Source organism: Aphis gossypii, chromosome X (genome assembly GCF_020184175.1).
Source record: "Aphis gossypii isolate Hap1 chromosome X, ASM2018417v2, whole genome shotgun sequence".
NCBI classification, from domain to species: domain Eukaryota; kingdom Metazoa; phylum Arthropoda; class Insecta; order Hemiptera; family Aphididae; genus Aphis; species Aphis gossypii.
Genome location: NC_065533.1, coordinates 57,007,077 through 57,018,746, shown reverse-complemented (window position 1 = coordinate 57,018,746; position 11,670 = coordinate 57,007,077). Strand labels below are relative to the sequence as shown.

The 11,670-nt window shown below is 25.8% G+C and overlaps 1 long non-coding RNA gene and 1 pseudogene across 1 annotated transcript; one reads left to right on the top strand and one right to left on the bottom strand.

Moving 5' to 3' along the window:
* Window positions 1–1,942: 1,942 nt before the first annotated feature.
* Window positions 1,943–7,341, bottom strand: LOC114129927 (lipid droplet localized protein-like; annotated as a pseudogene).
* LOC126551572 (uncharacterized) lies at window positions 7,223–11,585 on the top strand. Its single transcript, XR_007605506.1, has 3 exons — window positions 7,223–7,351; window positions 9,956–10,066; window positions 10,563–11,585. It is a non-coding gene; the product is annotated as an uncharacterized LOC126551572 (long non-coding RNA).
* Window positions 11,586–11,670: the final 85 nt, after the last annotated feature.

Genomic DNA, 11,670 nt, shown 5'->3' with positions numbered 1-11,670 from the left:
AACAACAAAATACGCTGTGACTACATCCATAGTTTACGATCTAAAGGGTATTGTAGTGTAGCTCGTGCGATTATCATTGCACTGAGTGTAAAAATCTGGCGTAGTGCATTGAGGTGAAACATAAAAAAGTCCATTCAGTGCACATTTTTTGTTGTTATTGTTGCGTATAAATGTCGTCCTCTTTGATATCGGTCGTAATCGCCCAGCGTTATTAGAATAATCTTTACCTCTACTTTGCTTACAAATAACATCATCTAAAAATCTATCTATTTTATAATAAGTAGTAAGTGGTACCTATTGATACTAATTTTATTTATTTATTAACCGCAAATATTATGTATATTTAATACCTAGTGTAATATTTATATTTTATTAAACATTGATGCGTTATGACAATAACAAATACTTTAATTATTTATTAATCAACTAATTTATTAAATATTACCTATGAATACAAAAGTAATTATAGTAGTAGTTACTCTGCGTTTAGATTATGTATTTTCATTAACAATTTATTTTGAAGAAAAAAGGGAATTTTTACCAAAAACAAATTTTCAAAAATATTGATTATCTACCACTTGTACTTTTTTTGGCTGTAATTTAGAACAAATAATGGTAAATAGGAACTTGAAATTTTCACCAAATATTTATATCCATATTTATGTGTATTTAAATGCCCAATTAACATATTAAATATACATGATAGTTACATATTTAAAATAAAATAGATAATGGTATAATGGTATAGGTATGTACAGAATTATATAGGTAGGCAATGAATAATTTATATTTATATATATAAAAAACAATAACACAAAACAATAAATATAAAGATTAAAGTTAATAACCTACACATAGACAGAGAAGATAATTTTTTGCAATTGAATTAAAAAATTTCCATACGTATTTTGGTTTGTTATTTACATTAAGTAATACTGCAATATTTTATATAATTACTTGTATAAAATAAATATGATTGACTTGGTATCGCAAAATGTTGTATTTGTTACAAAGACAGGAAAATTCCATGTATGAACATTAATTATTTTTAAATGTTCAATGATAATATTGCAATATAACCTATGACTGAAATTGTTTGGTTTTTTCGTGTAAATTAATTCTTTACTGAACCAAATAAGAAATTTGGTGTTATAGTTGGATATATTTTATTTAAAAATGATAGAATTTATTCCATAATTAAGTTAAGAATAGAAGTAACTAAGTTATACTTAAATTCAATAACTGCATTATTATACAGTTAACAATTCAAAAATTGAGGATTATGGTATACAGTAGTCAGAAAGACTTAATACCTTTAGTATCCAAACACCCTCGTAAAACCTAATATTATAAATATAGTATTTTTCAATAAAGTTTTATACCTTTTGGAAATACTACTAAATTGCCAATAATAACTATGCATAAAGTAAAATGACATTTTAATATAATAATATATAGTAAAACTTCTATGTAACAAAGTCTCACAGGGAACAAAAAAATTGTTATTATAGAAGAATTTGTTAAATAGAAAATTTCATCAAATAGAAGTTTGCTACATGGAAGTTTCACTGTATATATAACCAATACTCAAGTTTTTCAAAATATTAGATTTAGATTTTAGATACATATTGACCAAGTTTACATTTATAAAATTAGAAACTCAACAGTCCGTAAATTGGGAAGTGCTGAAGTTATAATCAAATGAACAAATTTTTAGCTATGATATACTATTTTTATTTTATCCAATAAATATATAAGTAATATAAATAATATGAGTATGAAATAGAATAGAAGCAATTCTTAAATAGTTAAATATAGTTATTCTATTATGCAAATATACATATTTATCATTTAGAAAAGCAGTATCTATGAATATAATAGTTAATAATAGTTAGTTTTGTAAAAAGGTAACAATCTATAATGATACTTAAACACAAAGTAGGTACCAAACTACTATTTGTATATTATCTTTTAAAAAGCAGAGGTATGACTAATTACATGGAGATTGTTGACTTAGAATAACTAAAATCATTAAAATTAACTAATATAATATAAAACAGAAAAAAATTAATTTTAAATCTTTAATGAAATACAATATGAGTTAAGAAAGACTAAAACCAGCTAAGTAGGTTACTAAAGATTAAAATTAAGTTTGATTACCTATTGACTATAAGTAACTAAATCAGACTCAACTTTAAAAACTGCAGCATCATGATTCATTAAATGTTCTACAAACTTAGTATTACGGAATGCAGCTGCTGGTGTTAAAACGCCCCTATATACAACATAATATTTTAATAATGTTATAAAGTCTATTATTTTTAAATAAAATGTTATACCCTTTGGGAATATTAATTTGATCTTTAATTATAGTTACTGCTCCCAATATAACAGCTTTACTAGTGAATTCATTAGTGTTTTTAATCTCGACCTATAGACACAAATTAATTTCAAAAACAAGTATAAATATTGATGATTCAACTATATAATGATGTAAATAATTAATGAAAATAATAGTTACCGTGGTAATAGTCTTCTTACTGGCAGTAATATCGTTTTTTTCATTATTTTGATCATTAGTAGGGTGCTTAACAGATGTTGTCCCATAGCCAATCAATGTTAATGTCAAACATAAATTTTTCACAAATTTTTCACCAGGGCCACAACTAGTTGAAACCCCAAATGTAAAAAATGTTGGAAGCTAGAATTTTGAATAAATCACATACTCATTTGTTTTAAAAAATACAAGTTAATAATCAAAGCGGTCTTAAAGTATGCGCTCGGAAATTTTATGGGTAACCAATTTGTTTAAAAAATATTATTAATAAATTTTATAAAACTGATGAATGTTCATTAATAAAAACTATAGGATTGAATATGGGTTTCATTTTGCCTTCAAAAAGAGTATAATATTAAATAGATTTTATAGAAGTAATTTCTACTATATAATCACTTTAAAATGACAAATTATAAAATGTTAATTATTTTATTTATTTAAATAATGAGTAATACAGTTTATAACTAAATAACTGTATGTAAGAGATTCAAATAAAAATTGATTTTTTCCTAATAAATTTAGTATTATAGTCAATAAATAAATAATTAAATAATAGTTTGAGAAATTCAAGATCACAGAAATATATTGAGCTTACATAACTTTAAGACAGCTCTACTAATAAAAATTATATTTATCTTACCTGAACAAACAGAGATCTAATGGGCTGAATTATGACCAATATTGATAGAAATAAAAACATTAATAAACCCAAAATACCTGGTATTAAACCAGAAACAACTCTATAACCTCGAGCATTAAAATTATAAGGTAAACGTTTTTTTGGTTTTGGCATGATGTATTGACCTAGTAACAACAGCTTGATCTGGTTCTGGACAAGCCAAACACCATGTTTTGTGGTCAGTTCGCATACTGAGTTGCTGTCTATGAAATAATCTAAAATTATAAATGTATAAATTAATATTCATTCTCATACAAAGATAACAAACTATTTTTAAAACTAGAAAATGTTTTTATGCTAGTGTTTGTAAATTGATAAAACAATTTTAAATGACTAAACCTTAAAAATATTTTAAAAAGAGTAAAAAGATAGATTAGGTAGATTTAATACCTCCTAAATGTGAGGTTTTCATGTATTATTACACACACAGCATATAAAGAAAATTTTTCAAAGTAATCTTTATTATAAACATTAGAGCGGAATGACCTTATTATATCAAATAGAATGCTAAGAATAAAATCTAGAAGCTGACTTAGTTTATTTGATTATAATTTTAAATTAAGTAGTGAACATTTTTAAATCATTAATTATTTTGAACATAAAACTTGGTGATAGTAATACACCAAGAAATATGGAGTTATTCTTATTATTTGTTAACACAATGTATTTCAATTTTGAAGTATCATAATAATCTTATAATAATAGTTTTATTAAAACAATTAATATTTTCTATAATTAAAAAAAAAAAAAAAAAAAAAAAAAATTTAAATGTATAACTAAGTTTTATTTTTATACTTTTTGATATATGAAATCAATATTGTGTTTGAATAATTAACCATGATACATAATATGATAAACTCAATGATGTTGTCAAGAAAAAAGTTTACATACTTTGAAACAGTTGGTTTTATTCTAATTATTCCCATCAATTCATCCAACAGATTTCGATAGTATAAACGTCGTTTTTTAGTAGCCAAATGCAATAAAAAACTTATCCAAATATTGTGATGTATCATTCCACCAACCTAAAATATAATAATAGCTTATTAGGGTTTAAAATTATAAATACTAATATATTAAATTGGATTTTTATATAAAAATTTGAATATTTATATAATTAAGTAAAATATTAACAACTATTTTTTTTATTTAAAAAAATAAAAATATATGTATAATACCTTAGCTATAAACTTTAGTGTATTAACTTAAGTTAATGAAACTAAAAGTTAGTATTTATGTAATAAGATCAACTTATAAAAAAACAGTATTATAATTATACATTTATTTTATTTGATATTAAAATATATTGCTGAGATTCATTGTTTTAAATCAATTATACTTTATTATTTGTTAAAAAAAAACATACTTATCAATAAATGTTTAATGTTATTATTTTGTATAAATGATGATAAGTTTATTAGTTTATTATAAAAAACAGTTGTTAAAATGTATTATAATACAAATAAAAATATATTACTCACGGTAAATATTATTTTACTGAGGTAAAGATACTTGTACATATCAACATTCTTCAATTCACCTGAAAAATAAAACACAAATAATTCAAGTACCTGGTTACTTTTTTTTTTAAGATGTCTATTAGTTCTAAATATACCATTAAAATGTTGGAATAAAAATTCCACACCGAGATCAGAAGGTACACTCTCCACATGAACTCCACTAACAATTATTGAATTGTTCTTTTCAGCCTGTTCATCATATTTATATGCCATTTTCTCCATAAACTATAATTACAAATACATTATAGAATTGAATACAAACAAAATTAACAATTATCAAAATAATATTTAATGAGCACAGTTTTAATATAATATATTTGTTTATTTTCAATCATACGATAATATAATAACTCGCTACACACACGGCTAAAAATGAACAGAGAAGAACAAACAAAATGCATAACTTGTGGAATCCATCTGACTATTAAACATATACTCGTTGAATGCAGACAAACAGAAGTTGCCAGAACTGAATACAAAATTTCAGAATTTCTATACCAGTTACTAGGTCTGGAACGTATCATCAATCAAACAAACATTAAATTTTATAAATATAATAAATATTGAAAATCTGTTGTAAAAAATAATCTAATAACTAATGTTAACTATGTAAAAAGATAATTGTCAAATGTCAGCCAATGGCCACCGTTGTCAAGGCTTAATTTAATAAATAATAATAATAATAATAATAATAATACAATAAAAAACACAATAAAATATTTAACATGCTTTCAAATATACAAAAAAAAAAAAAAAAATTTGCTAAATTCTTCAGCATCCCATTATAAAATAACAATTTATCTAAATTTAAACAACCTATACATCATTACATCACTTACTATAATGGTTCACCAGTAACATCTACATAATGAGTAGATGTTAAAACACAAGATTTGACTACAACTTCTCCAAATATATAGTACGGTGTAGTACAATTTATAACCACAGAAGTTGTTTGAGTCATTTTCAGTTTCAAAATCGTATAAATTGACATAAATAATATCAATTTTTTTATCTTCATAACCATCTATATAATAGTTTATAAATACATTAAAAATTACTAAACTTAATATATATTAATACCTATGGTATTATATTTCTTTAAATACATTTTTTATGGGTATGATATCAAAAAAAATAACATTCTATACTCTGACAATAAAATAATGTAATTACTGAAGACAGTGCTTAACATCATTTATAGAAACGAAAAACACCATTGTTGTTTTAAAGGTTAAAAATTACTATATTTACACAATGGTTTTTAACGTTCCTTAAAAAATGAAAGCTGTTATCTGTAAATCCTAAGTGGAATAATTATTTTTTAGTAATAGATATAATGAAAAAATAAGAAAACTTACCAAGCGTCTTATACAATTCATTCAATATATTTTGTAATTTTTTAATATTACGCCCAGCAACAGCCCAAGTTAAATTGTATGTTTGGGAAAGACGACCCATGTCCATAGTAACATGTCTTCCAGTATACCCCGAAGCACCAATGATGATTATATCATATTTACGTTTTGATCTTGTATTAGCGATTTGTATGTTGGCAGGATTTTGTTCAGCAGTGGTTTCTTGGTCGAGTATTTTACCTTCCATTTTGGATACTTAGTCTTTTACTTGAAACCTATTACAATATAAATAAAACAGTATTTTTTAAACAGATTCCAGATATTATAGTATAAATTATAAAGCCATAATGGAACCATAATGACATAATATACCAAATAGTTAGGTTAGAATAACATTATACAACACTGACCTATATGATAGTGGCTAGGTGATTATTAATGAGCAGTGAAATCATTTTAACCAAACAAGATTAGTTAATTTGCCAAAATAACAAGTAAACCCTGAACACAGGAATACAGGAGTGGTCAGTATGTCAATACCATTTAATCTATTGTAACTTTAAATTTTGACCATTTTTGAACCATAATGTTGACCTGGGAGAGTTTACTACCGTCTCCGATCATATATGATGGCGGAGGGGAGGGTGATTGTCACGAATTCTATCGCCTACGGTTGAGCACAGTCCCAAAAAATTAATTAATATATTTATCATTTTATGAAACACTCGTGACACGATTAGCAGTTTCGGACTTGACATTCGAGGACATGTCATCACAAATCTACCCACGTGGATATAATATCTAATCGCCCGAAGAGACCGATCGAACCACGTACGACCCGTATCTAGCAGAACGAGCCATTATTTGTTTAATGTCCCGATCATTTGGTACTCACCTCGGACGCCGACACAAACTATGAGGCGGTTAAGTCACCGGCGTGGCGAGTTTGAAAAGCGACGACAGCGGAAATTCACGTCCGTGTGAATGTGTCAATCCGGGAGCCAAAAACTCTAGAGAAACTGACTGGTCGGAAACGAGACGGGCGGGCTGCTCAAATAACAAAGACGACACTCTCATACTAATAAAATAGCGATCGACAAGACAGTATGAGCGGTATGCATTGCGCGTGTGTAAGCGAGTTTGGCGGCGACGGCCGCGGCGGTCGTCGGCGTCGGCTCCCTTCCCGCTCACGAGCGCGTATTGGTGGCGGTGATAGCGCGCACTTCTCGACGTCCAGGTAAATACCGTTGTAAATTGTAATACAACTGTTCGCGGTAGCCGGTAAGGTTAGGTTAACGTAAAACGTTTACTGTGCTACGTTGGGCGTGTTATCGGCAAAACTCAAGATAAGACGTATAGGATAATAAATTGCGGCAATCGCTTTAAATTTAAATACAAACGACCGAACCACCACGACGAATAATATTATTAAGAATAATTATTGAGGAATTTTTAATTCGTGATCCATCTTATATCGTAAAATAAATAAGTACCGTGCATCGGGTCTTTCATTGTCGAGATGCGTCATCCGTGCGCGCGCGAGTACGCTCGTCGCATACCATTTGTCGTATAAGCAAAAGCGCAGTATTATTGATATTCAAATAAAATAATTTAATGTAAAATATAATATACTAGGTAGTTATTTGTTTACAGTAATAGATATTGAACTGTTATACGTCATATCGCGTACCTATAGGTATACGATTTGGGATTTATATTTTTTTACGACACGATTCAATCATTCACGGACAATTCGACATTAGCCGTTTACTCAATATGACGATTTCTTAGAATAATAGTATATAACTATCTGTGACACGAATTAATGGAATTATGTACGTGTTTTATTTATCTTTGTATTTATGGCTGGTAATATTTTGTTCCTTGTCGTGTGCTGCGTTAATCGATTGTTTTTCCCTCGTTCTCGACCGTTCACCGATTACAAACCTGAGTACTTGACTGAACTCTCAGGTCGCCCGACGATCTTACCGTATTTTCTTTACGAAATCAATTCGTTATCGATCGGCAATCATATCGCGTACATTTTATTCATTTGTTATTTTTTATACAAAGGTTTATAAGCTTCGGCAAAAATCGCTTGAGAGCTTAACTGCATTTGTTCCCAGGCTTCAACTACTAAGGTTATTAGCCAACATTTTCTTTCTTGTTTATTTTTACCGAGTATTATTGTCAGTTTGTCCTTTACAAACATTTGTTCCAAAACATATTATACTGAAACTGAAGTGCACATTGCAAACGAGTCGTGTCCTTCTGTTTTTTGAGGGTTACTTACTTACTAGTTTCGTCTAATATAGAAAAAAAGTAAAAATAATTTCACAAATAATAATTTTAATGACTGACTAGCAATTAGTTGTGTAATATTTTATTAATATTTTTTTGAACACCATAAAGACCGTACTTTCGTTGTCAGTCGGCCAGTATAGTGCTTGTATAAGAATGAGTGATTAACGAAAAACAATTTTGTGTACCTACCTACATACTTTAATAGTAATAAATAATAGTTACTCAAATAATAATAATTTTAATAACTAGGTAATTGTGTATGTATTAAATTTTATGTAACATAATATTATTTTTTAGATTCTGAACGAAGTGATGAATGTTTTGGTTCTACAATACGGTGTGTGTGTTTTGTTTTTGGTGTCTATGTACAACATAACTTGTCAAAATAATGCTTCAATTTCAAACTTCAGGGCCTCAGGGGTGGTTTCTGATAATAAAGTGAATATCCTTGGTGCATTATAGTGGTCAAAAGTGAGAATTTTCTTATAGTTTTCAAAAAAAATCGGGAAAAACAAAAAACTTTGTTATTATATAACATAATATACAAAAAAAATTAAAATAAATTTTTTATTTTTAACCGAGTCGACATTCTCTTTTAAAATGTATTGCATCAAAATTCAAATTAATCATGTGTTAATTGTTTTTAATTAACATCAATTGTTAATTAAATTGTACCGTTGAATTAGGATTTAAGATATAGATGCAAAACGACACTAGTACAAAAATTAAATTTTATACAATATATTTGTAATTTTTGGAAGAAATGAATATTTTTGAAAATAGAAACTATATGTATACACATTTTCATGATTTTCTGGTGGTTCAATAGCCAAAATAATATAAACTTGCCCTGCCACATTTTAAATGTGGTGGTGCAGCAACAATTGCACCACCCAATTTACACCACGACCGTTTATCACTGAATTCAAATTTAACACATAAATAATAGACAATAGTGACCTGCTGTACAGCAGAGCTTTAGTCACTTGACAGCCTTTTTTTTTTTGATTTAACGTGTGTTTTATTATTTTTAACTTTTGTTGAGATGGGTTTATATTATATTATTATTGGTTATGTCCTGTACCTTGTGATTACATTAAGCGATGACAACTGCATTATACTGTATAGACGTATAGGATATTTTTGTGTAAAATATCGATTTGAATTAATTATCACACAAATTGTGTATAACTCAATAAAATAGTTGGGACACAACATTTGTTCATTTCAAAAAATTATTGGTTTACAAAATATGTTTTAAATTATTTGAAAAATAATATTATGCATAATATTAATTATAATAATATTATAATAACTACACATATAAGTAAACCCTATTGTTTTGTTATATTTATTTATGTAATAAACTAAAGTATGGTTAATTTTGTAGGTATTATTGTGAAATATATTGTTAATAAATTTTAGAATAAACATTATTATTTACTTAAAATTAACTTTTACATATATATCTAAACATTTTTTTGTTTAAAAAAATATTAACTTTAATTATTATACCATGTTCTTTTTTTATGTTTAGGTACATAAAAAGATAAGTGTATTATAATGAGTTTCAAAGTATCATGGGATGAAGTTGATCAATACAACTATACAAGACTAGTTTTGAAAATACAGATCATTAGGAATTAAGGTGTGCATTTTTAATTGTCATTAAAAATAAATATGATGAAGATCGATTAGTGACTTATTCTTATATTTTTATTTTTATTGAATTTATGAAATGTAGGTGAGTTAATTGATTAATTATAATTAATTATGATTAGGTACTTAAAAGTGAGTTTATGATTACAAGTTATAAAAGTTCTTAATTTTTCAAGGTATTCGAAAGCAATTATAGATCTTATTGAAGACCTATTTAAAATTTTTGTTAATGATGAGAGAAAAAAGTTATGAAAATAAACAGAAAACCTTTGTGACAGATTCAAATGCTACTAAGGCTAAAGATGATTATATTTATTGTGAACTTATCTAGAGAAATAATATTATTTTAAATAATTACAAATGTAAATATAGTTTTTGATAAATTTCAGAAAATATTCAATCCATTTTATCAAACCTTAATATCTATCAACTGCCTAACAATAAAATAAGATTTACAACACTTGATATTCTGTTTTATGTTAAAGGTTGAAGATAGTCAAAAAACACTTATTGTATTATCAGAGATCCGTGTACTTCAAGTCAAAAAACAATATAAATATTTGGCATCTCAACATAATATGTAATTATGATTTGATTTTTATTAGTTAAGTTAGAATTTTACTATGAACAAATATTTTAATTCTTAAATCTTACAATTGACACAATTATAAATGGGTTAAGCTGTTTTATTTAAAATTACACTCACTTATGTCTTAGTATATTAATTAGGAACAACTTATTGCGATAAACACTGGTTTTTTTTTTATTATAACATATTTTTGTATTAATTTGATTTCATTATAGGTCAATTATTTTAAATATTTAATAAATAATGTATATATATTAAACAATATTTTTTAGTATAGATAGTTTTGGTATTAACATTGTGATATCTGTAAAATTGAAATAGTTGTTAAGAAATGTTAATATTTAAATTAAAATATTTAATATTTTTATTTTGTAAAATCTATATATATTTATAATTAATCAATTACAGTTATTGACGTATTAAGTATAGAAGAGTAGAGTTGGTTGTTGTTGAATTTTATCTTTAAATGAATCTTTAGACATAATCAGTTTATTTGAGTTAGATATGTATTTAGTAAGTTAGAGATTATCATCAACAAGAATAGTGATTAGGTTTAATAGATTGAATAATTATGGGATAGTTCCAATATCTTTAAGATTTTTTTCAGTTCTTATAAAATATCAAATAGTTTTAAGTGTTTTTACATGTAGGTACTGTAAAGTATTTCCTTTATTTTAGCTGTAGCATAAAAAATATGATTTTAATTATTATTTTACCATTAAACTATCTACTTGAATTTTTTTTTTATATGATATTAAATATCTATTGCAAGTGTTTTTCCTTTTATTAAAAGGTATTATGTTTTCGATCATAATTCAATAAAAATACCAAGTGTAAAATTTGAATAGATTCATACAAAATTTTGTTAAAATGCAGGAAATATTAACAAATAAATTAACTATGCTAACAACCAATTAGATTGCATGAGTTCGAACCATAAAATATAAATTAATATCATATTATATGATTTGTATATGATTTATATATGATTTATTATCATAAGA